At 42.8% G+C, this 22,868-nt stretch overlaps 1 protein-coding gene across 1 annotated transcript in view; it reads right to left on the minus strand.

Moving 5' to 3' along the window:
• Positions 1-22,614, minus strand: part of FBXO42 (F-box protein 42) — a 95,291-nt gene extending 72,677 nt beyond the window's left edge. The window contains exon 1 of the mRNA XM_054009288.1: positions 22,454-22,614. The gene's annotated coding sequence lies outside the window, so the exon portion shown is untranslated. The remainder of the gene's footprint in view (positions 1-22,453) is intronic.
• Between the last annotated feature and the right edge of the window lie 254 nt (positions 22,615-22,868).

The raw sequence follows: 22,868 nt of genomic DNA on the forward strand, positions 1-22,868 counted from the left end.
ACACTGCCCGGGTCCTGGCAGCTCTGCATTTTAATTTAATTTTAAATGAAGCTTCTTAAGCATTTTAAAAACCTTATTTACTTTACATACAACAATAGTTTAGTTCTATATTATAGACTTATAGAAAGACCTTCTAAAAATGCTATAATGTATGACTGGCACGCGAAACCTTAAATCAGAGTGAATAAATGAAGACTCGGCACCCCACTTCTGAAAGGTTGCCGACCCCGGTGTACAGTATATAAAGATGCACTGTATGATATTGACTCGCACAGTAGAAAGTGCTTCCAACTAGTTTGGCTACTAAGTACTGAGTTCCAGTGAATGCACCCCATGAACATTTATATTTAACACTAATTGTCATCCGTGTAATCTTGAAATTCTTTATGGAAAAAAAAAAATCACAGGAAGTGGACTGAAAGGAAGTTGAAATTGGTGGGGAACTGGTATTACAGCACTCAACAGGATTCAAACATGGAAACAATGAAATTCCTATTTACTCTCCAAGCAGAAATCAAAGAAATGAACCTAACAACCCCAGCCAGGGATGCATTAAAGCCTGCTGTATAAAGTCATGACACATTAGAAATAGTTGGATTCATTCCACTTTGCTAGTTCATGGTTTTCTAAACATTTTAGTTTCACAAATAATATTCTCCAAGCCTTTCCACTGTTGTTTTTCTCATATAACCCCCCACAAAATTAGTAATACACTCCAACTCCACAAAAATCTGCATACAAATAGTTCTACACAACTTGATTTGTTACTGTCACAAAAACCTGTGTACAGAAGCAGTGTTTTACAGTGCACAGGGAGTGGCTACCCTAAGATTGTTGTAGGATTACAGTCCATTCCACCTACCTTAGAAAAAAAATTGTTATGATCCCACTCCAGAAGATTTATTACAGAGAAACAAAGCTAGAAATAAGAACTTGTTATTCAGGAAAACAGCACCAGTGTCCCAGGCCAGTGACACTGCCACTAAATTGCTAGATGACTTTGGGAAAGTCAGATCACCTCTCTGTGCACCAACTTCCCCATCTCTAAAATGTAATAGTGATGCCTACCTTCATAAAGCACTTGACATCTGCAGACGAGAGTACTATTAAGTAAGGAAGTATTTCTACCACTGAGTTAATAAAGAACAGATCAGGGCATTCTTGCCTTCTTCCCCTTATGGAATTATTCAATACAATTCTTGTTTTATTTTGAACTTAAGTTTCCCAACAGTCCATTCAGCTACACAGAAAGAAAAAAAAAAAAAGCAGGACTTCCTGGATAATGGAGGACTTGCTACCAGACATCATTGATCAGCAAATCTAGCACTTTCAGTGTTCACTATTTACATTATAAAGTAAGCTTCAGTTTAGGTAAGCTGTAAATATTAATTCATGCAGCATTAATACTCGAGATCAAGAGTGCATCTATACTGAAGTCATATGATGGCACCACATCAGAAGTACAGACAAGTCTTCAATTACCCCCAACGTGTAGACAGAGTGGAGCCCAGTTTTACTCTAACTTATGATCACATCAATAGGACTGCTCTAAAGCATCCTTTAATTTGTCACCGGATGTATATTCTCCTATTTCATTTTCTGAGAGAAGTGTTTTTATTCCAAAGCAGCATGAACATTTCAAAACAATTTACCAACTAGCTCCAAAATCCCACCAAAAAGAAAATCCAAACCACTTAAAATAATAGATCAATGAACAAATTCATAAAAACAACAAGGAGTCCGGTGGCACCTTAAAGACTAACAGATTTATACCTCTACCCCGATAGAACACTGTCCTCGGGAGCCAAAAAAATCTTACCGCATTATAGGTGAAACCGTGGTATATGGAACTTGCTTTGATCCGCCAGAGTGCGCAGCCCTGCCCCCCCCGGAGCACTGCTTTACCGCGTTATATCCGAATTTGTGTTATATCGAGTTGCGTTATATCCGGGTAAAGGTGTATTTGGGCATAAGCTTCTGTGGGTAAAAAACCCACTTCTTCAGATGCATGGAGTGAAAATTACAGATGCAGGCATTATATAATGACACAAGAATATATAATATTATGAGTATATATATTATAATATATAATGCCTGCATCTGTAATTTTCACTCCATGCATCTGAAGAAGTGGGTTTTTTACCCACAGAAGCTTATGCCCAAATAAATCAGTCTTTAAGGTGCCCCTGGACTCCTTGTTGTTTTTGTGGATACAGACTAACACGGCTACCTCCTGATACTGAACAAATTCATGTAATAAAATTCAAATCAGGCTAGTGTTGATCAAATGTATCTGATTGTCGCCAAAAGCTGTGTCATTGCAACTGGCAACACATTTTAGAACTACTTTTCTCGTAGGATTTCATTTTTTCCTCCTCTCCCTTCCCAGATACATTTAAAATAGAACTTGCTGGTTTTAGCAATCTGCTGAAATGACCATTCACTGCAGTGTAATAAAAACAGTGGGGAAAGTAGATGAAAGCAAAAAAAAAAAAAAAAATTACTGTTTTGATCTTAGACTTGTCTTGAAATCTGAAAAGACCCACCATAGACTGTTACATTGCTTATACATAAATATTAAAGCATTCCTGTCACAGTTACGCAGTATCCCTAGCCAATCTCTCTGGTAAGCACCCCCTGCCAGGTCTTCGGCCTCAAGCCTTTACCTCATTAGGGTGGCATCCTGCAATTCTTCCACTCAGACTGGGTCCTGGGCTACAGCACCCAATTACCAACTCTGCTGTCTTAGCAGGCCCAGCTGGGTTTGGTGCCTGCAGCAGACTTCCCTTCAGGAGCTATGACCAGTGGGTGAATATACAGTGATTCAGTCCAGCAGAGCTTCCCCGCACCTCCCCATACACTCACTCACTCTGGGCAGGGAGCAGGATCTGGGCTGCAACTGCGGGGAGGAAGTGCCTCCAAGCCACACACCGGCTGCTGACTGTCCACTCGCTGGCCCTTGCTGCTTTCTTCACGCTGCTGCCGCCTGGCGTGCACTCCCCACGCAATGGGAACTGGAAGCAGGAGATGGGTAGCTGTAGCAATGCAGAGGAAATGACCAGAGCCAGCAAGCAGACAGTCGGCAGTCTTGCAGCAATCACAACCCATCCATAGGGAGAGAGGGGGCAGCTGGGGCTGCAGGACTCTGAGGGGGTAGGGCTGAGAGAGCAAAAGCAATGGAGCCGGGAGGAGTGAAGCTGGGGAGAGGGAGAGGATGAGGCGCAAGGTGGGTACCCAAAAAGGACACAATGGAGTAGGTGGGTCACCTTAGCAAAACGTTTGGGAACCACTACAATACAGCTTCTTCAAAACAAGGTATTTATCGATCTACAGGAATGCAGCATTCAGAGAGAGGGCTAAGACAAAAGGCCTACATGTCTTACCTAAAGCTTAGCATTTCTCTCAAAGCAAAGGCAGGCCCAACGTATCCCCTGGCAAATCTACATTACAAAATTAAGTCAACTTAAGTCATGCTGACATACAGCCACCACCACAGTAACTGAATCATTTTTTCACGTCCACACTATGCTCCTTCTGTGGGCAGTGCACGTCCTCACCTCACTAATAAATTTGTTAGTCTCTAAGGTGCCACAAGTACTCCTGTCCTCACCAGGAGCATTTCAATCATTTAACTGGCAGCGTGGGGCATTGTGGGGCTCTGGGCTGTCAGCCCTGGGGGGCTCAATCTACACGAACACTGTGGAGTTATTAGGTTGGTGTAGTGGGCGACTTAGATCACTGGGAGCAAAACTGTATCATAGACACTTAGAGTTAAGTTGACGTAAGCTCCCTTACCTCAACCGAACGCTGTAGTATAGGCCAGGCTTTAGGTCTGGTCTACATTTAAAATTTAGGTCAGCGTAGCTATATCACTCAGGGGTGTAAAACAAATCCACGCCGCAGAGCCACCCATAGCTATGCCAACCTACTCCCTAGCATAGACACAGCTAGAGCCACGGAAGAATGTTTCCATCAACCTAGGGAGGTGGTGTTCCTACAGCACTGGTACCAACCGGTCGACTGCGATCGATCCTAGAGGATCTCCCAGTCTACCACGATCTCCGGCGGAGCAGTGTGGCTGTGGCTAAGGCAGACTCCCTGCCTACCCTGGCCCCACGCTGCTTCCGGAAGCAGCCAACGAAGCCCAGCCATCCTGGGGGTCTCCCTCCACGCGCTGCTTCTGCCTGCAAGCACTGCCCCCCGCAGCTCCCATTGGGCAGGAGTGCTGCGGAGCCACATGTCCCTCCCCCACCAGGGGCTGCAGGGGCACGTTGGCCCCTTCTGGGAGCGGTGTGAGGCCGGGGTAGGCAGGGAGCCTGCCTCAGCCTCACTGCGCCCACCGGGAGCCGCCGGAGGGAAGTGCTGCCCAGCAGGAGGCCGCACCCCAACCCCCATCCCTGAGCCCTCTCCTGGAACCAGCACCCCACACCCCCTTCTGCACCCCAAGCCCCACCCTGAACAGCACCCAATCCCCAGCTCTCTGCTGGAGCCAGCAGCCCATACCCCTTTCTGCACCCCAAACCCCCTCCTGCACCCCAAACCCCACCCTGAGCCCCCTCCCACAGCTAGCACCCCAACCCCCAGCCCTGATCCCCCTCCTGGAGCCAGCACCCCACACCCCCTCCTGGACCCAATCCCCAGCCCTGAGCCCTCTGATGGAGCCAGGACCCCATACCCCTTTTTGCACCCCAAACCTCCTACACCCCAAGCCCCAGCCCTGACCCACCTCCCAGAGCCAACACTCTGCTCCACCCTGAGCCCCCTCCCAGAGCCAGCACCACATACCCCTCCTGCACCCCAACCCCCTGCTCTCACCACCCCCCCCAGAGCCCACATCCTGCACAGCCTCCCACACCCCAAAACACTGCCCCAGCCCGGAGCCCCCTCCTGCACTCAAACTCCCTGCCCCAGGCTCAGCCCAGAGCCTCTTCCCACACTGCGAACACCTCAGCCACAGCCCAGAGCCCGAACCCCAACCCCCTGCCCGGTGAAAGTGAGTGAGGGTGGGGGAGAGCAAGCGACAGAGAGAGGGGGGATGGAATGAGCGGGGCAGGCCTTTGGGGAAGGGAAGGGGCAGGGTAGATCCTGGTTTGCCCTTAGATTCAAAACGTGATCTTGGGTGTAAAAAGGTGAGAGACCACTGTCCTACAGTGAAGGGAAAAACTTCCCGCACTTCAGACTGCATCTACACCATGGGGTTATGCCACCCTAGCTATGGCACCATAGCTGTGCCGCTGCCATCCCAGTCGTGTAGACATGGCCTCAGTCAGCATTTAATGAGACACTCAAGCAGTTTAAATTGTCAACCTACCTTAAAACCACTTATCCAACGGGAGGGGTTCTTCAGATTCTAAGTCTTGAGGGTTGATTTTGTTTTGTTATTTCCCCTTAAAGAAATCACCTCTAACAGAAGAGAAAATTCTCAAGTGACTTTTTTGTTGGATTTGCAGATTGTTTCATGCACTAACAGCTAATGCTATCTGCCCACCGCTGCACTACCAAGGATGCTGGTGGAAACAAGAACCACGGGAGTAATTTCAGTTCCATTAAGAGGCAAGAGTGGAAAATGAATGTTTGCCAAATGGAAAAAAATGCAATGGGTAGGTAAATAAAAATGGCTGGCTCCTCTGTACTTAGCCATGTCCTTCCAACGATCACAGAGCAGAGTGGGAATGCTCAAGCCGTGGTGCAGGGACAATGCAGGTGATGACGACCAGTTACCGGACAGGTCACATATTAAGAGCGTCTACCCTGCACTACAAGTACTATTTTTTCTTTGAACCAACCCCCTGGAAGATCACACCATAATCTCACATTATGTAGCTAACAAAATGCTGTAGCACTGAAGTGAAGGAAAAATGCCTAGGAATAAAACAAAGCAAGATAATCAACCCTCACCTATTCGATCCCTGTGCCACTAGCACCACCAATACCCCAAAAACCACAGGAGGTATCCAAGCTTCACTTGTCTGTCTTAGTGCTAAAACGGGCAAATCTATTTCCTCAGTAAAAAATACGCTAGAAAAGCTATTTACAAAAACAGATTGTACAGACTGCCAAGTCCACTGGAGTCAGGTGAAGAGCACTGAACATACATGACAGAGGGATGAGGAGAGGGATAGCTCAGTGGTTTGAGCATTGGCCTGCTAAACTCAGGGTTGAGAGTTCAATCCTTAAGGGGATCACCTAGGGATCTGGGGAAAAATCAGTACTTGGCCCAGCTAGTGAAGCCAGGGGGCTGGACTCAATGACCTTTCAGGGTCCCTTCCAGCTCTATGAGATATAAAAAATATATATATATAATATGGAGATTGGTATAACTCAAGGAATAAGTTCACAGTTCTAAGAGACTAATTGTTTTAAGCATTAAGTGACAGATGGAAGAATAGCAGGGAGAGAATAGATATTTAAGAGTGTCAGGGATCTTGGGGTAGATGGAGAGGTAGGGAAGAGATCCTGTAATGTGTGTGTAAAAATTTAAATTAATCCTTGAATTGCTGGCGCTCAATAAAGGAAAACCACTTCCGTTGGGGGGAGTCTAGAATTCTTTTGCAAAATCCAGGTAATTTGCAAGGGAAGAGTAGCACAACAACTGTGATTAAAGTAAAGGTCAGTAACATGTTAAGAAACACCTGACATCACTCGTGCTGGAACAGAATCCTCTTTTCCTGACCTTAGTCCAGCAGCAGAGTGGGGAAAAGGAAGAGGGATTTGGGCATTACACTACTGTACTTAGCAAATCTGACATTTTTCTGCAACGCTAAAGCACTGGAACACCGAGACTAAAAAATGTGCATTGGGGTGATGAGCTTTGGGGAACAGAATGATGTGCAACATCCCTTGTCTGCAGAGACATAAAATGGCTGCATAGGATTGAGTCAGACTGAGGTGTGGGAAGACATTTTTAATAAGCTTTCTCTCATCGCCACCAGCTCTGAGAGGACCATCAAGAGTCCTTGGGAGTGAGGTTTGAAGTTGAGCTTTTCCCCCTAACTGCTTTTCAAAAGGATACCCAAAGAAGGGAATCTACAACCTTGAGAATGAAATAAAAGTTTGTGAAGATTTCTGCTGTTTCACAGGTGTAGAACTCAAATGCATGCAATAGCAATTGTTTTCCATAAGTAGTTCTTTCCTGTTGAACATTTTAAAACAAGTACAGTATTAACTATACATAAAGGATACCAGATACAAGCCTGTAAAAACCTATTTCAATTATACAGTGTCCTGTACTGTGTGTTGTTATAAATCAAAGAACCATAGGACTGGAAGGGACCTCAAGAGGTCATCTAGTCCAGTCCCCTGCACTCAAGGCAGGACTAAGGTACATCCACACTACCCACCAGATCAGCGAGTAGCGACCGATCTATTGGGGATCGATTTATCGCGTCTCGTCTAGACACAACAAATCGATCCCCAAACGCACTCCCCATCGACTCCCGAACTCCACCAGGGCAAGAGGCGGAAGCGGAGTTGACGGGGGAGCCGCAGCCATCGATTCCGCACCATGAGGATGGGAGGTAAGTCTATATAAGATACGTCAACTTCAGCTACACTATTCTCGTAGCTGAAGTTGCTTATCTTCGATCAACACCCCCCCCCCCCCCAATGTAGACCAGGCCTAAGTATTATAGATTCTAGACCATCCCTGACAGGTGTTTATCTTACCTGCCTTTAAAAACTTCCAATGATGGAAATTCCACAACCTCTCTAGACAATTTATTCCAGTGCTTAACCACTCAGAGTTAGGAAGTTTTTCCTAATGTCCAACCTAAACCACCCTTGCTGCAATTAAGCCCATTGCTTCTTGTCCTATCCTCAGAGATTAACAGGAGCAATTTTTCTCATGCCTTTTTATAAAAATCTTCTATGTATTTGAAAACTTATGTCCCCACTCAGTCTTCTCTTCTCTAGACTAAACAAACCCATTTTTTTCCAATCTTCCATCGTAGGTCATGTTTTCTAGACCTTTAATCATTTTTGCTGCTCTTCTCCAGTTTGTCCACATCTTTCCTGAAAAGTGGCATCCAGAACTGTACACAATATTCCAGTTGAGGCCTAATCAGCACGGAGTAGAGTGGAAGAATCGCTTCTCATGTCTTGCTTGCAACACTCCTGAATCAGGATTGCTTTTTTTTTTGCAGCACTGTTACACTGCTGACTCATATTAAGCTTGTGATCCACCATGACCCTCAGCTCCCTTTCTGCAGTACTCCTTCCTAGGCAGTCATTTCCCATTTTGTATGTGTGCAACTGATTGTTCCTTCCTAAGTGGAGTCCTTTGCATTTGTCCTTATTGAATTTCATCCTATTTACTTCAGACCATTTCTCCAGTTTATCCAGATCATTTTGAATTTGAATCCTATCCTCCGAAGCACTTGCATCCCCTCCCTACTTGGTATCATCCACAAACTTTATCAGTGTAGTCTCTATGCCATTATCTAAATCAGCAGTTCTCATACTGTGGGTCGGGAGCCCAAGTGGGTCGAGACCCCATTTTAATGGGGTTGCCAGGGCTGGCATTAGACTTGCTGGGGCCTGGGTCCAAAGCCTGAACCCAAGCCCGGCACCTGGGGACGAAGTTGAAGCCCGAGCCTCACCGCCCTCGGCTGATGCTGAAGACCGAGGGCTTCACCCTGGGCAACGAGGCTCAGGTTACAAGCGCCCCTCCCAAAGCTGAAGCCAGTGGGCTATGGCATCGGCCCCCCGCCCAGGGCAGCAGGGCTCGAATGGGCTCAGGCCTCGGTTCCTCCTCCTGGGATTGTGTAGTAATTTGTTGTCAGAAGGGGCTTGGGGCAATGAAGTTTGAGAACCGCTGATCTAAATCATTGACGATATTGAGCATAACCCAACCGTACACATTAAAATTGATTCCATCACCAAATTCTGGTGACAAACTGAAAACACAGTCAGATACCAGAATCTTTAAAACAAAAGCTGGTAAAATATTACTGCAAAAACTCAGGCAAAAAGCTAAAACACAAAAGCTTTTACATCCACAGCCGACATTCAGTCCTAGCCCCTCTCCACTTATTTTTGCATATACAGCATGCTGCATAAAATTAATTTAGACCTTTAATACCTAGGCACACTATAAAATATCTTTCACAAATAAATCTGATGGATGTTTCGGTTTTGTTTCATAGCCTTATTACTACTTGAAGTTGCTTGCATGCTAGTTTTATTCTTTAAACCTATTTAAAATCAAGTGGAGAAAACTCTCCTAGAAGAGCTGTCATAATAAACAACAGCACTAAAGGAATTGTTCTGTGGCATGTAATTAGGTATTGCTGAAGTTCACAATGCATATTGTTAGCCCAACAAGCTTTGGATCAATCACACTCTGCATTAAATACATTTGCCTGCAGGTCAAATAGTTACAAAGCTGGATCAGTAATCTGTGTGCTGGGCAGGATTCCCGCTGGGTGGCCACCTAACTACAGGACTAAAATCCTGACTGAGATCAAGAGTGTATTCCACAGTTCCAGCTATCAAATCTGATTAAACCACTCCAAGATATTCAATCCAGGCTGACTGAGCCAAATATAAATGAAGCTTGGAATTGGCACAAACTGTGTAATCGGATTTAATTAAAAAAAAGGACATTCAAGTAAGTTAGATACAAATTTGACCCTATTTTGAAATGGTTCTAATCTAGTGGACTAATTCTCTGGAGTCTTTTGTGGGCACATGCTGCAGATTAACGCCATATGTGAACACTTATTCTGGAATAAGTGCCTTGCTCCTGTTTAACTTAAACCACTTTGAAAGTTAATCAGGAACAACTCCATGTGCAGACAAGACCTAAGTATCTGGATTTGTTTTTTAAATGCATTGTTCTTGATGAGACTGAGAAGACACTGTTACTCTAGTGGAAAGCACACAGGAAATGTTTTTGCTCCCGTGCTCCCTCTGCTGGCTCTGAATCAGCTGTTAACTAAAACTACTTTGAGAGCTGTGCTTTCCTATGGCAAAAAAAAAAAAAAAGTTGGAGCTGAAATCAACCATCAGAAATAAAAGGGGAAGTGCATGCTCGTCAAATGAAAAAGGAGGAAAGGACACAAGTTAGCAAAGAGATGGCTTTCAGGCTTCAGAATGTATTGGAAGATTTAAGAAGATAAGTAGACTTTTTTCCAATCCGAATATAAGTTGAGGACAGAGTACAATGTTTTTATTTTGATGGTGGTACAGAATTTGTACCGAACAAATTGTGCAACGTCAGCAAGAATGTGGGTGTCTTTCCAAAAGTGCCTAAAATGAATCATTACCAAGAACCCAGTTCACATTTGATAAAGGCTACAAGACATGTCACAGTTAGAGATCAACTCCTTTCTCAGGATTTTGGATTGCAGAGCATGTGAAGTTGTACTAGTAAATGAAAATTAAATCTACTGTTTAGAGGTCAACTCTCAAGGTTACTATGCAGGACTGTTCCTCTTTGTGGTGTCTGAAATTTTTTAACCTACAAAGACCAATAAACCTAATCAACTTGCATGTAGGTTTTAGATGCATAAAATCAAGCCTACAGTTATGTCATTAGGGAGACATATGCTACACTTCTAGAACCAATAGAGCTTTGTGTGTAGTACTAACAAGAGTCATAAAACAGAGGCTATATTTGCAGATTTTTATTAGACTAATTGGTTCAGTGTTGTCTTAAAATACAATAACATCCCTATATTTGACCAATTAATATACTTTTTGCAGGGATAATTACACTGCAAATTTGTTTTTGCTGAAGAAAAACAGGAACTGTGGAGTTGATTTAAAGCAACCCAGGTATGTTTGAGGCTGCTTTTTCCAGCTACACTGCAGTAGACAGTCACTTGTAACATATTAATCTTATTTTTTTTTACTATAATAAAGGATTTTTTTCCTGTACTACTACCACATGATCAATATGAACCATTGTTTCCAATACAAACTATGAAACAGGTACTCACATGACTGACACCTAGGTTTGATAGACTCTTCTGTCCTACCCCCTGTAGCCAGTACATTACTCTTCAGTGTCCCTCCCCCGCACCTCCAACCCCCAGATGCACAAAGCCAAATTGTGCATCAAGGAGAGCATAGACTAATCGACAACGAACATCAGCAAGGAATGGGAGATGAAGGTAAAAATTCTCAACAATAAGCAAAGACGTTCATTTTCAAGGTTTACTTTTTGGAATTCGGGTTTAACAATCAGGTGAACGAACGCATTTGGGGATTTTATGCAAAAGGTGATGTTCCTTGAAGAAACTAATCAAACACACACATGTGCTACTTGAGAGATCTCATGCAGGAGTAACAATACATGAGCCATACTGTTAATTTAGGATCTTACCTAATGTTTTAAATATGTGGAAATACTACTATCTGATCCTCAAATGGTCATCTGAAGCCTGTTTATATTTAAGCTAGCCAACCACCAAATACACACCACAGGTAAAATGGCAATTGGCCACGTGGGAATTATTTATTTATTTTGATAAATGTTTTTGGATTTAATCCTAATTTTGAAAACTATATTTGCTGTATAAATCAGATTTTTTTTTAAAAGGACTGACGCAGACCTGGAAAATGGAGGGCAAACAATTTCTCCTTTTTTAAACTGCCAAAAGAATATTTATGAATGGTGTAAAAGTGAACCTGTGTAGTCCAAATGGACAGGTGGTAAATCTGAAGAACTATGTATTTGGATAGATCAAAGTGAAAAACCAGACTAACAACGAGCATCAGATGGCATTAACCAAACAGTGTTGATCATGCACATGGGACAGATGAAAGGGAACCAAGTAAACAACAGTCACAGGAATTGCCAATAATGGGGTCAAGTTAACCAAGCACTGAAATAATCATGAAGCATGTAATGGAGCAGGACAAAAAGATTATAGAAGGTAAGTTTTGAGAGCCACATGCAAGTTAAAAATGAGGACAGAAGCAAAGGAGAAGAAATATACAACTGGTATATTACGTCCGGTCACAGCAGTAATACAAGAATTTCCAAGTTGAAAAAGACTAGTTATTTGCATGACAGCATTAATTCAGCAGCAGGACATCCGTGTTTAAATTAATGGCAATGAAAGAAAGGGGTTAATGCTGCAAAACACCAAGTGAAAAGAGTGCAAGAGGACTGCATTGTCACACAAGGTCAGGGAGATAACCACGTGTCAATTACACTTGTTCTGACAGTAAAGCAGCAGCCCATGCCGAGTGACAATTCCATACAGTTGGCAGCATTCTGGGACTGGAAAGATCCTGCTAAATTGCACCTGCTTCATGAAATTTCAACAGGCCACAAGGCAACAAAACAAACACAAAAGGAAAACACTGACCATCTGGGTACTGCACCCCTAACACCAAAAACAGCTTTTATAGTTGGGAACATTAAGTCAGGAATTATATACATGAAAAACTTACAGGGATACTTTTAAAAAAAATACTGTTTCCTTTTGTATATTGGAAATTTGCCCCCAGTTCCTGCCATCAAGGCCTGTGCCTCAAAACCTTAATTTCAGAAAGATAAATACCGGCCTAATGCTGAGTTCCAGTAACAGCTGAGAGAGCCTGAGTTCCACAGAGTAACCTTAGGGACACAGTCATTCAATAAAAACGAAATGAGAGAGAAATTAAGACAAACTGTCATCGGACTTTGTACATTCAATGGAGTATGGAGGCGGATATAGCTTTGTCTAGAAGGATGATGGAGGTTTGAGAGAAGAAAAGTAATATCGGCACACTTTTTTAATGCTCAAAGTCAAGCAATTAATTGCAGCGTCAAGTAAACGTACTGGTATGACTGAGACGTCAATAAAGTTCAGATTTCTGACAAGTATCCACCAGATTCATGCCTAGCCTCTGAGAACCAGTTCAAACCCTCAATAAAAGTAGTTTTCAGCACAAACTCCAGGCCAAAGTTAGGGTTATTGGCAGAGCAGTATATGCTGCTTCACTCCACATCCAAATCTTCCGTTTCTAGTTCTACTAGTCTCTGAATAAGCAGGTGTACACTTAACAAAGGATGTTTGTAGAGATGCAAGTTCTGTATTTACAACAAAGCAAAATTATACTGCATCCTAATCGTAAGAACCATGATGCTCCATTACCCAGCTTGCAATGTTGATTAAGAAATTCACATGACAAGGAGCCTTGAGACATTTAATTTGAAGGTAGGAAGAGTATCTGGAATGCCATGTCACTTACCATCAAAAAGCAACAGTTGCTGCAAAAGCAAAGGAAAGGTTCAGCATTCAGGATTTAATCAATCTCTAAAGCTGTTTGAACGCACTGCTTTGAAGAGTTGGCTATTGCAATGATCTTTCTGCTTAGCAGCTATGGCATAAAAATCTAGGTAATGCTAGTTTGTCATGGACAATACCATTTTAGCACCTGCACTAGATATTCTCCTCTGTATACGATTCATATCCACTCAGATTAATGGTTTATTCTATACATATACCGTTAAGAACTGTGACTCACTAACCAAGCTTGTCCTAAAAAGATGCTTCATGACATCCACTTGGTTAATCATAACCACATAGATCCCATGAATCACGTTATATGAACTAGGTCAGTGGTTCTCAATCATGAGTATTCATACCCCTGGGGGTATGCAGAAGTACATCAACTCATTTAGATATTTGCCTAGTTTTACAAGTCTACATAAAAAGCATTAGCGAAGTCAGTCCAAACTAACATTTCATACGACTTGCTTACATTGTTCAATGTAAGTACAATGTTTATATTCCAATGGATACCATTCCAAACCATACCAATTATATGGTAAAAATGAGAAAGTAAGCAATTTTTCAGTAATAGTGTGCTGTGACATATTTATGTCTGATTTTGTAAGCAAGTGGCTTTTAAGTGAGGTGAAACTTGGGAGTACACAAGACAAATCAGACTCCTGAAAGGGGTACAGTAGGTCTGGAAAGGTTGAGAGCCACATTCAGCTTTCATGCTACAAAGGAAAGGATGACAAAAATCAGTTAGTACAACATTAACCACCTACTAACATTCAATTTCATATTGACCAGGATAAAGAAGGAGGGAAACATCACCTCGGTGGGTTTTCTACACACAAGGCTTTTTTTAAAAGCACTACTTCTTTTAGCTGACAAAACTAATGCAACAAACCACTAGCATGTATAATTTTCAGTTTCTAATTTGAAAAAAATTTATGACACCAAGAATGTATTAAAAAACCACACTGCATTCAAAGACAGCATTTTGTATATATAAACCTGCTGTTCAAGTACAAAAAGAGTTAACGTAAGTTCGTTCATAAATAATATTTGTATTATAAATTCCAACAGCATTCAGACAGTGGGTACTCACTCCACTGCCTAACTCTGTACATTTCACTGTGGTAACTAACTCCATTTTATAGATAAGGAACCCGAGGAAGCAGAGTCTCACAGCAAGTTGCTGACAGAGTTGGGATTAGAATTTCAGAGATTTCTGGCTCCCGAACCTGTGCTTAATAAACTACGACACTGCCTCTCTAAATATTAAAATGAATACTCCACTATTTGTGAGAGCTCGTTTGATATTTCCGACAGTTAACTGAGAACAGTTAGGACTCAACTAAAAACAAAAACACAATAAGCAAAATCTGAAAGGTTGGTGGATACCAATATGAGAAAGTACAGAACTCTGCAGAGAACTCAAACGTTTGCCTTCCCGTTGAGCAAAGGGGTTTAACATGTAAATTCAAATGTCAGCATTTGTCACTGACATTCTCATTCATGATATGACCAGGGAGCGCAAAGAAGCAATAAATACTTTGATCGCTAATCTGTAAATAAAAAGTTACACGTATTTAGTATACTGCAATTCAGAAGGGAAGATATTTTGCATCTCTTCATTAGGGTCTATATGCACTAGGCAAGTACATTGTTGCAGAGACATTGGATGCATGTAATTATGACTGCACCATGTGTCCCTACAACAGGGAAACTACGATTTAACAAATATTGGACTGACTTGTAAGGCAACATTTCTACTTACATATCCAAATCCTGCCAAGCTACCATTAACTCTGTAGCTGGCAGTCTGGAATCCCTTATGCTAACCATCAATAAGCTCTGCACTAGCGATAGAAGTTGGAAGAGCTAAAACTTCTAGTGCTAGAGGTTTAAGACGGCTAAAAAATGATGTTTCTGACATGACTAGCAATGGTATTTCTACACATGCATGCAGGAGGAAAAGCAGCTCTGTAAACAGGATTCAGAAGGAACACTAGTTTCATTTGGAGTGCTGATATACTTTAGGCAAGTCAGAAGTGATTCATTTGGATTCTTAAGGACGTAATGCAGATGGGGAAGAGAAGGATAAGTACCACCCCCGTTAGCTCGCTAGCCAGCCAAACATCATACAAAGATGAAGAGTACAACAAATTGGCCCTAAGGGTGGTGAGTTATAGGGGATACAATGGCTATTCCGCATGATGAGGTGGTAATTTTTTCTGGATTCCCCTGTGATCAGGCACACGCATGGACAGATCTGACATTAAGGTTTATATCAGATCTTTACACACATAAGGAGGAGGAGGACAGGACAATGAGAAAAATACAAGCAGCCCAGTGACTAACTCAGGTCAAGAGATGACTGGCCCGTTAATAGAACAACACAATCCAAATCTACAAAAATGTGAAATTAAAGTTAAGTACAAACATCCAGCTTCAGTACAATATTAGAGACAATTCACAGATTAAATTTCTAGTTAGATTGTTGAGAGAGACAGGGTGGGTGAGCTCTCTTTTATTGGATCCACTTCTGATGGTGGGAGAAAAACTTCTGAGTCACACAGAGCTATTCTTCAGGTCACTAGTTCTCATTAGTAATTTACAGATTCTGAGTTTTATAATAGCTCGTTTTCTCTAATTAGATTTGTCAAAAGAGGAAAGATGTAACAAACAAGTTGGACAAGTATATATTGCTTCTCTCTCTCTCCTGTCTTTCAACTATTTTCAGAATTGTTTTTGTTTAGATTATTTTTATAACATTTTAGCAAAATATCCTAGAAAGGCAACATACTGAGAAACTTTTTTTTTTTTTTTTTAAAAAGAATACTACAAATAAGTTACTCAGGCCATTGGCAAATTCAATAATGAACTTTTGGTCTTCTATTGCATTTATTTAGCACTTTTCATCCAAAGATCTTTCAAGAGTTCACAAAGGATCCCCATTTTACAGAGTGCTCAACTGAAGCAAACCAGGGTGCACGGAGAACTAGAAACTAGATCTCCCGACTCCTAGCTCCCCATTGTTAGAAAGGCAGGGTGATCAGGTGGCTACAATCACAATGACCTATATATGTAGGATCATTTCATCAACTACTGGGACGAAACAGGACGACATCTAATAGCACACAACAGCACATGATCTAAAAAGTTTGTACTCCAAGAGTCGAAGATGTTCTCTGAAACAGGCATCAGTGACAGGAGACAGCCCGCACACCTGCTACACAGGTTATAGGTCCCTGAGTTACACTTTCTGGTACTCCTGGAACAGGCTAATTCTTGGCCCAGAATCATCACACTCAAGTGGGCTTCTACAGTTACAAATTCATAATGGTTCGTTACTACAATCATTGAGCTACCCCAGAGTGAAGCAGATCGGGGGGGGGGGGGGTCTAAGAGTGGGGAAGGGGTACAATACAAATACACCAAGACAGAAAAGTTAACTTCCCACTTATCCCTTGAACTGCTACCTTTAATCTTCATAATTTTAGCTCATATACTTGATTCCATAGACTGGAACATGCAAAAAGGGTAAAAAAGCCACTGCCACTTGTCTGTAAATGCATTTACTCAAATGTAACAGACACCTTCCTTTTCTAAAAAAAGAAATTTAACTGACAAAGCAACCAAGAGACACTTAAAGACTGGTGATTTTCCATTCACTTGTGTCTAAACCAATAATCTTACCACCATAATTCACACAAGCAAAAGCCTCGTTAGAATTGGAGTCAGATCACACAAAACATCAGTCAGAGGAGTAAACCAATGGCCTTCCGAAAAATTTCTAAAGAATTAAACCTCTCAAAGAAGGTTCATCTTCCAAATGCAAACAGCCCCTTTCTTTGTGACTGGGAGTTCACAGAGAAAAGAATTGAAAATTTCAGTACAAGGGTATTCACAAAAATTTATAAAAACAAATGAAACACCTGTATTACCATAGTTCCCCCTGTACACTAGAAGGGTGTAAGAATTTGTTATGATTTAAACCAGGAGCAGTTTGAGGACTTTGGACACATTATAAAACACCTCTTTCATGGTGCCTAGTTTGAATGCCAGTGTGATAAAAGTTTAGAAATAAACAGTACCAGGTCCCCCGGCAAACAAAATATCACAGTTTAAGTACTTACAAAATTTGGCACCTGAATCCAGTACATGTTTTTCGGATCAGTACACAGAAAGATGGATTTGCTGCTTTTTCACGTTCAGACATATTGAATAAAGAGTCCCTACCTTTCATAGAGAAACTTTATGCTTATGCAGTGGCTTTTATCCTGAAGGATCCCAAATCACTTTGAATCCTAGTAGGTGGGTGAACATATGTAATGAAATGCATCCACCTCTAAGACAGTATATCCCTTCTGTGCCAGCAAAATTAATATTTTTTCAATCCACAGAGGGTATTTTAATTAGGCAGAATGTACACCTACCAAATTCGAATTTTGCCAAGACATCAAGATGTATATCCTTACCACTGTGAAAAATGACTGTCTTTCACAGCAAGACCTTGCTTTTACATCTCTTCCAGTACACAATCAGCACAGTACCTCCACACATCATGCTATGGCACTGGTTCAGTCCTGACTCACTAGGTAACACCTTCTTCTCTGAGTCCAACACCATTTCCTGCAGAACTCTGGGCTGTCCTTAGAAGCCCCTCGTCAAAGTAATGACCAGATTAACACTACTGATCTTACTAGATCTGACAAGATCACGGCCAGAGGGGGTACAGTTACAGACATAGCACAAGCAAGCAAAAATTAATTCAGGTAACATTAAGAACCCACCTAAAACCAATGAATGCCCAGTCCACTATGGAACTCAGGAACTTCACAGGACAAAATAAACCAGACAAACATTTTAAAATGCATCCAAGTCATGTGAAGCAATACAGACTGTTGAAGTATAAATCATACTTCAATTCACATTAGATGGGAGGTAAATTCAAATTTGTATTTACAGGCATTTGGGTGGTGTCCATCTCCCTGCTAGAGGAGCACACATATATCAATGGTTTCTAGCAAACTAGGGAAGAGGACATACCACAAAACAATCTAATGGGAATGAACTGAAGCTCTAGGACATTCATAGCACTTTAGATTGTAAACTCCTATGGGCAGCGACAATATTTTCTGCATCTTGCACAATACCAAGCCCAGTATTGCCACTTTAACAACAATACAGATGTCTCACTGGGCTATACGTAAGTATTTTGGAAAGGAAATTTAAATTCAGCTATTTGAGACAATATGCCAAACTTCGTTTTCTTAAGCCCATGTCCAATATCAGAAAGATGTTGTCTTTTAAAAGCCAATGGGACTATGAAATTCATCAGTGTTTATTAATGTCATAAATTTGTTACGTTTCAGAGTAGCAGCCCTGTTAGTCTGTATCCGCAAAAAGTACTCCTGTTCTTTTTATAAATTTGCTAGAGACATGAATCAATATCTTCTGACAAATTTCTCTAATAACCAAATACAGGGGGGAAAACTTCACACTGCCACAAAGGTGTGTTTATATAGACTGGTAACCTTGGTAAGCAACCCTAGGTCACAAGCTGTGGAAGCAGCAAAAATTGGCAATTATCTCAGCTGACTAAAGTACAATTTAAATTTATTGAAGTTTTGAACACACACATTTAAAAAAAAAACATTCATAGTCTGGGAATGAGCTGATAATAAGCCTCCTCTCTCCACATGAAATGCGTACCTTGTCCGCTGCCAACTACAGTTCGTGTCACTCTTTCCATTAAACATATGGAAAGAAACTCTAAAACTAAATACAGAGCCAGACTGTTTTAATATTCTAACGAAAGGACTGCCAAATGCACCTCACCAGCAAAAAAACAGAAACAAATGCCCCACTTCAAACAAAAATAGTGGAAGTAGTATCCTCTAATACCAATTACCAAAAATCCTCCAAGTAAAATTTAATCCAGGCTCCTTACTACCAATGCATCCAAAGAAGTGAGGTTTTTACCCACGAAAGCTTATGCCCAAGTAAGTCTTTAAGGTGCCACCAGACTCCTTGTTGTTTTTGTAGATACAGACTAACACGGCTACCCCCTGATACTTACTACCAATGAATGATCTGAGATATTGTATTTTAACCACAGCTACAATGTGTGTGTCCACTTTGCACATGAGCCTCATTCTTTAAAAAGGTTCTTTTACAACTTTCTTGAATTTTGAGAATGGAAAAATCCATTATTGAAGTTGACCATTTGAGTGCTAGCAAGAGAGTTTATTTATCGAGAGACAGTAAAGACGGATGATAGAAAGCTCAGTTTGTTTTACTATTATACCTGCTGCCGTTCGAGCGTATGAAAGAGAAATGGTGCACACAGCACTGAAAACTATCACTACTATATGCAACAATGTAATCTCTTCTTAAGAAAGAGGTCCCTACCCTTCCCCAAGTAAGGTGCAGGGACAAAACCCTAGTAAGAATCCCAGCATCCTTCCCTCCCCAGAAGCTGGGTTAGGATATCGCTTCTCATCAAAATACTGTCCCTGAACCATGGCATCTAGCTAACAGGTTAGTCTTCTGATTAGCACATCACATAAATTTCTCATGCCCTGATTATAATCATTGTATTGTGATGTTGCATCAGTTTGTCATGACAATGCAATGTCATCATATAGATGTGACTTCATAATGCACACAATACTGGGGCATCGTATACTGATTCTTTCCAGCTCTGTGGTGCCATTAGATGGCAAGGTGGCTCTTAAAGGCTGAATACTGCTACTCTTCAGTTTAGAATTTAGGTTAGTACTGGTATCTCAAGTGCAATCAACCACTCCTTTAGAAAGGACCATGCCCAGATCAAATCTGTTTTTTCTCTAGCCAAATAAACAGTGTTTCTTTTGCAAGGTTCCACCATTTATTGGCCTGCAGTGTAAACAATTCTCACTATAACTGAAACCATTTTAATGCAAGTGATATGCCCATCAACAGGCATTAAGCAAGCCTCGCAACAGAAGTCCCACAATTGGTCTAGTTTATAAGCAGGAAATAGTTACAACGGATACCATATACTACAGACACACACATTTCAATACAGTCAGGCTTCCTATGCCTTTCATTCTTTTCCCAACACCCCCAACAGCACAGATCGGATCACAAAATCAGGAATGCAAGGTGCCAAGGTTCCACTCTCAGCCTCGGAGGCCATGAAAAAAAGACATCTACTCTCAGAGATGGAATATGTTAGGTTTTCAAACTTAAATTCCACTGTGCAAAATACATCAGGCAAAGAGGCTTGGTTCCATCTTGCTTACAGCAATACAATGTAACCCTCGTAAGAGCTATGCATTTTGAGACAATTCCACTGAAGTAATACTATTCAGTTCATCGTTCTAACAAAAAGCCCTTCTTCACTAATATCACCAGCGAACCAGACTCCCAGAAGAAAGCCAGAGAAGGTGGATAATGTAAAGTAATACCCATGCTACCATCTCTTGCTGTTTATGTTATAGGTTTCAGAGGGGTTGCCGGGTTAGTCTGTATCAGCAAAAACAATGAAAAGTCCTTGGGGCACCTTAGAGACAAGGAATTTATTTGGGCATAAGCTTTCGTGGGCTAAAACCCACTTCATTAGATGCATGGAGTGGAAAATACAGTAGGCAGGTATAAATACAAAGTACATGAAAAGATGGGAGTTGTGTTACACCCCCCTCTCCCCCCCCCCCCAACTTGGGTGTCAGTTCACCACTAGCATTAACACAATGTAAACTTCCTAAATCCAACATATATATTACCACAGAGACCCAAGGCACAAAATGCAGAGGCTAGTTTAGATTCTGAATTCACACCAAGTTCTCCAGGGATCCGAAATATTTTCTTTGGACTCATCTTTATTTTTATACATATAAAATGCCATTTCTACTGGCGGCTTCATTATAACACCAGCCTTGTTATGAAAAAGATTACAAGTGAACACAAGTTTTCTCAATCCTGATTGTCTGGATCTGTGTTACCTGAAATTCATGCTTAGTGCTGCACTGCTGAAGTTTGTGTTTTTTAAGGAAATCCCAATTTTATGACAGCTTTGGCTGTCCCAAGACATTAGTACAATCAGGTTTAATGCCCTTCACAAAAACAGAATGTATTGGAAGAAATCCCTGTTCTCAGAATGTGCTCTCGCTAACGATATCCCAGACAATGAATATACTGAGAAGAGGAACAAGCTTTTTCCTTATTCCTAAAATGGTGAAGTTGCGACATCCTCTCAGAAGTTAGTATTTAGTGAGTAATAAAAAGAAAGCAAATGGGAATCTTAGCGCAATTGTTCCTCACACAAGCACTATGCTATGATGGAGCAGAACCATCCTCCCCTTCAGCATAGCAATCAAAATAGAAACTTAAAGAATCATGCCTTATATGTAGACTACTCTTGACTGACCAGGTTTTGGCAGGAGCTGCGGTGTGTAATCTGGAGTGTAACTAACTCCCTCATCAGCATTGTATCAAAGACAGCAAAAATAAACAGCTTTTGTTAGACACAGAGAACTCAAACTCCTCTCTAACAAATGGGATGAGCAATGTCTCCAACGCTTGTCCCCGGATTTGCTGTTTAATCCCCCCTTCCAGACCTCCCTCCCTAAAAGCAGGCACCTTCACACCAGAGCAGAACAGGTCTTTCCTGAGCACACCCCAGAGCTAGTCCCTCTTTGGGAAACACCAGAGAAGATTGCAGGTGCTTCCACAATCACCTCCTCTCTCTGAGCCCTGCTGAGAGGCTGCAAGACCCCCCATCCCCCCCCGACGGGGGGCAGTAGGAGGCACATAACGCCTCAGACCCCTCCCCAGCCCCCAGGCGCGGAGAGGACACGTCTGCTCCAGGTTTCCACTCCCCTAAGTCAGAGCCTGGTTTGGGGGCCGGGAGCTTAGGGGTTCTTCCCACCCCAGCCTCCCCCAAGCAGAGCTTCTCTTCCTTCCCTTCCCCCACCCCAAGTTTAGGAATTACCTCCCTGTTCGGGGCCCCAGGGGCGGCTTCCCAGCCCCCCTTGCACACATGGGGGGTCCCCCGCTCTAGAGAGTCTATCCCCTCCCCCACCACACAGTTGGGGGGTTCACCGTCGTGGGGACCCTACCCCCTCCCATCCGCAGCCCCGGGGGCACCTCCCTCCCGCACTGGCTCTCGGGCCCCGCCAGTCGCCCCCCGGCCGGGCCCCCTCCCCCACGTCCCGGGCCGGCGCTGCGCTCCGCCCCCCGGCGGGACTCACCTCCCCGCCGCCGCCTCGCTCCCTGCAGGGCCCGGGGAAAGGCGGGGCCCGTCCCCCTGCTCCGCAGCCGCGCTGCCCAACCCCCCTCAGAGCAGCGGGCACCGGGAGCCCGAGCCGCCCTCGGCCGCCGCCATCTTCACTCCGCTCGGCAGCATCGCAGCCACCACCGCTCCAGTCCAGCCGGGAGGGGGAGCGCAGCGCGCAGGCGCGCGCCGGCCAGGTCACGTGACATGGGAGCGGCGGAAATCGGGTTCAGAAGGTCACGTGAGAGGAGGGACGGGAAAGGCGCCATACTGAGAAGGTCACGCAAAGGGGAGCCGTCTGGGGGCCATATTGGGGAGGTTACACAGCTGGGAAACAGGCCTGCAGGAAGGTTTAACCAAACCTGGCACCGTATTGGGAGAAAACGAGTAGC

Source organism: Malaclemys terrapin, chromosome 19 (genome assembly GCF_027887155.1).
Source record: "Malaclemys terrapin pileata isolate rMalTer1 chromosome 19, rMalTer1.hap1, whole genome shotgun sequence".
Classification (NCBI taxonomy): Eukaryota; Metazoa; Chordata; order Testudines; family Emydidae; genus Malaclemys; species Malaclemys terrapin.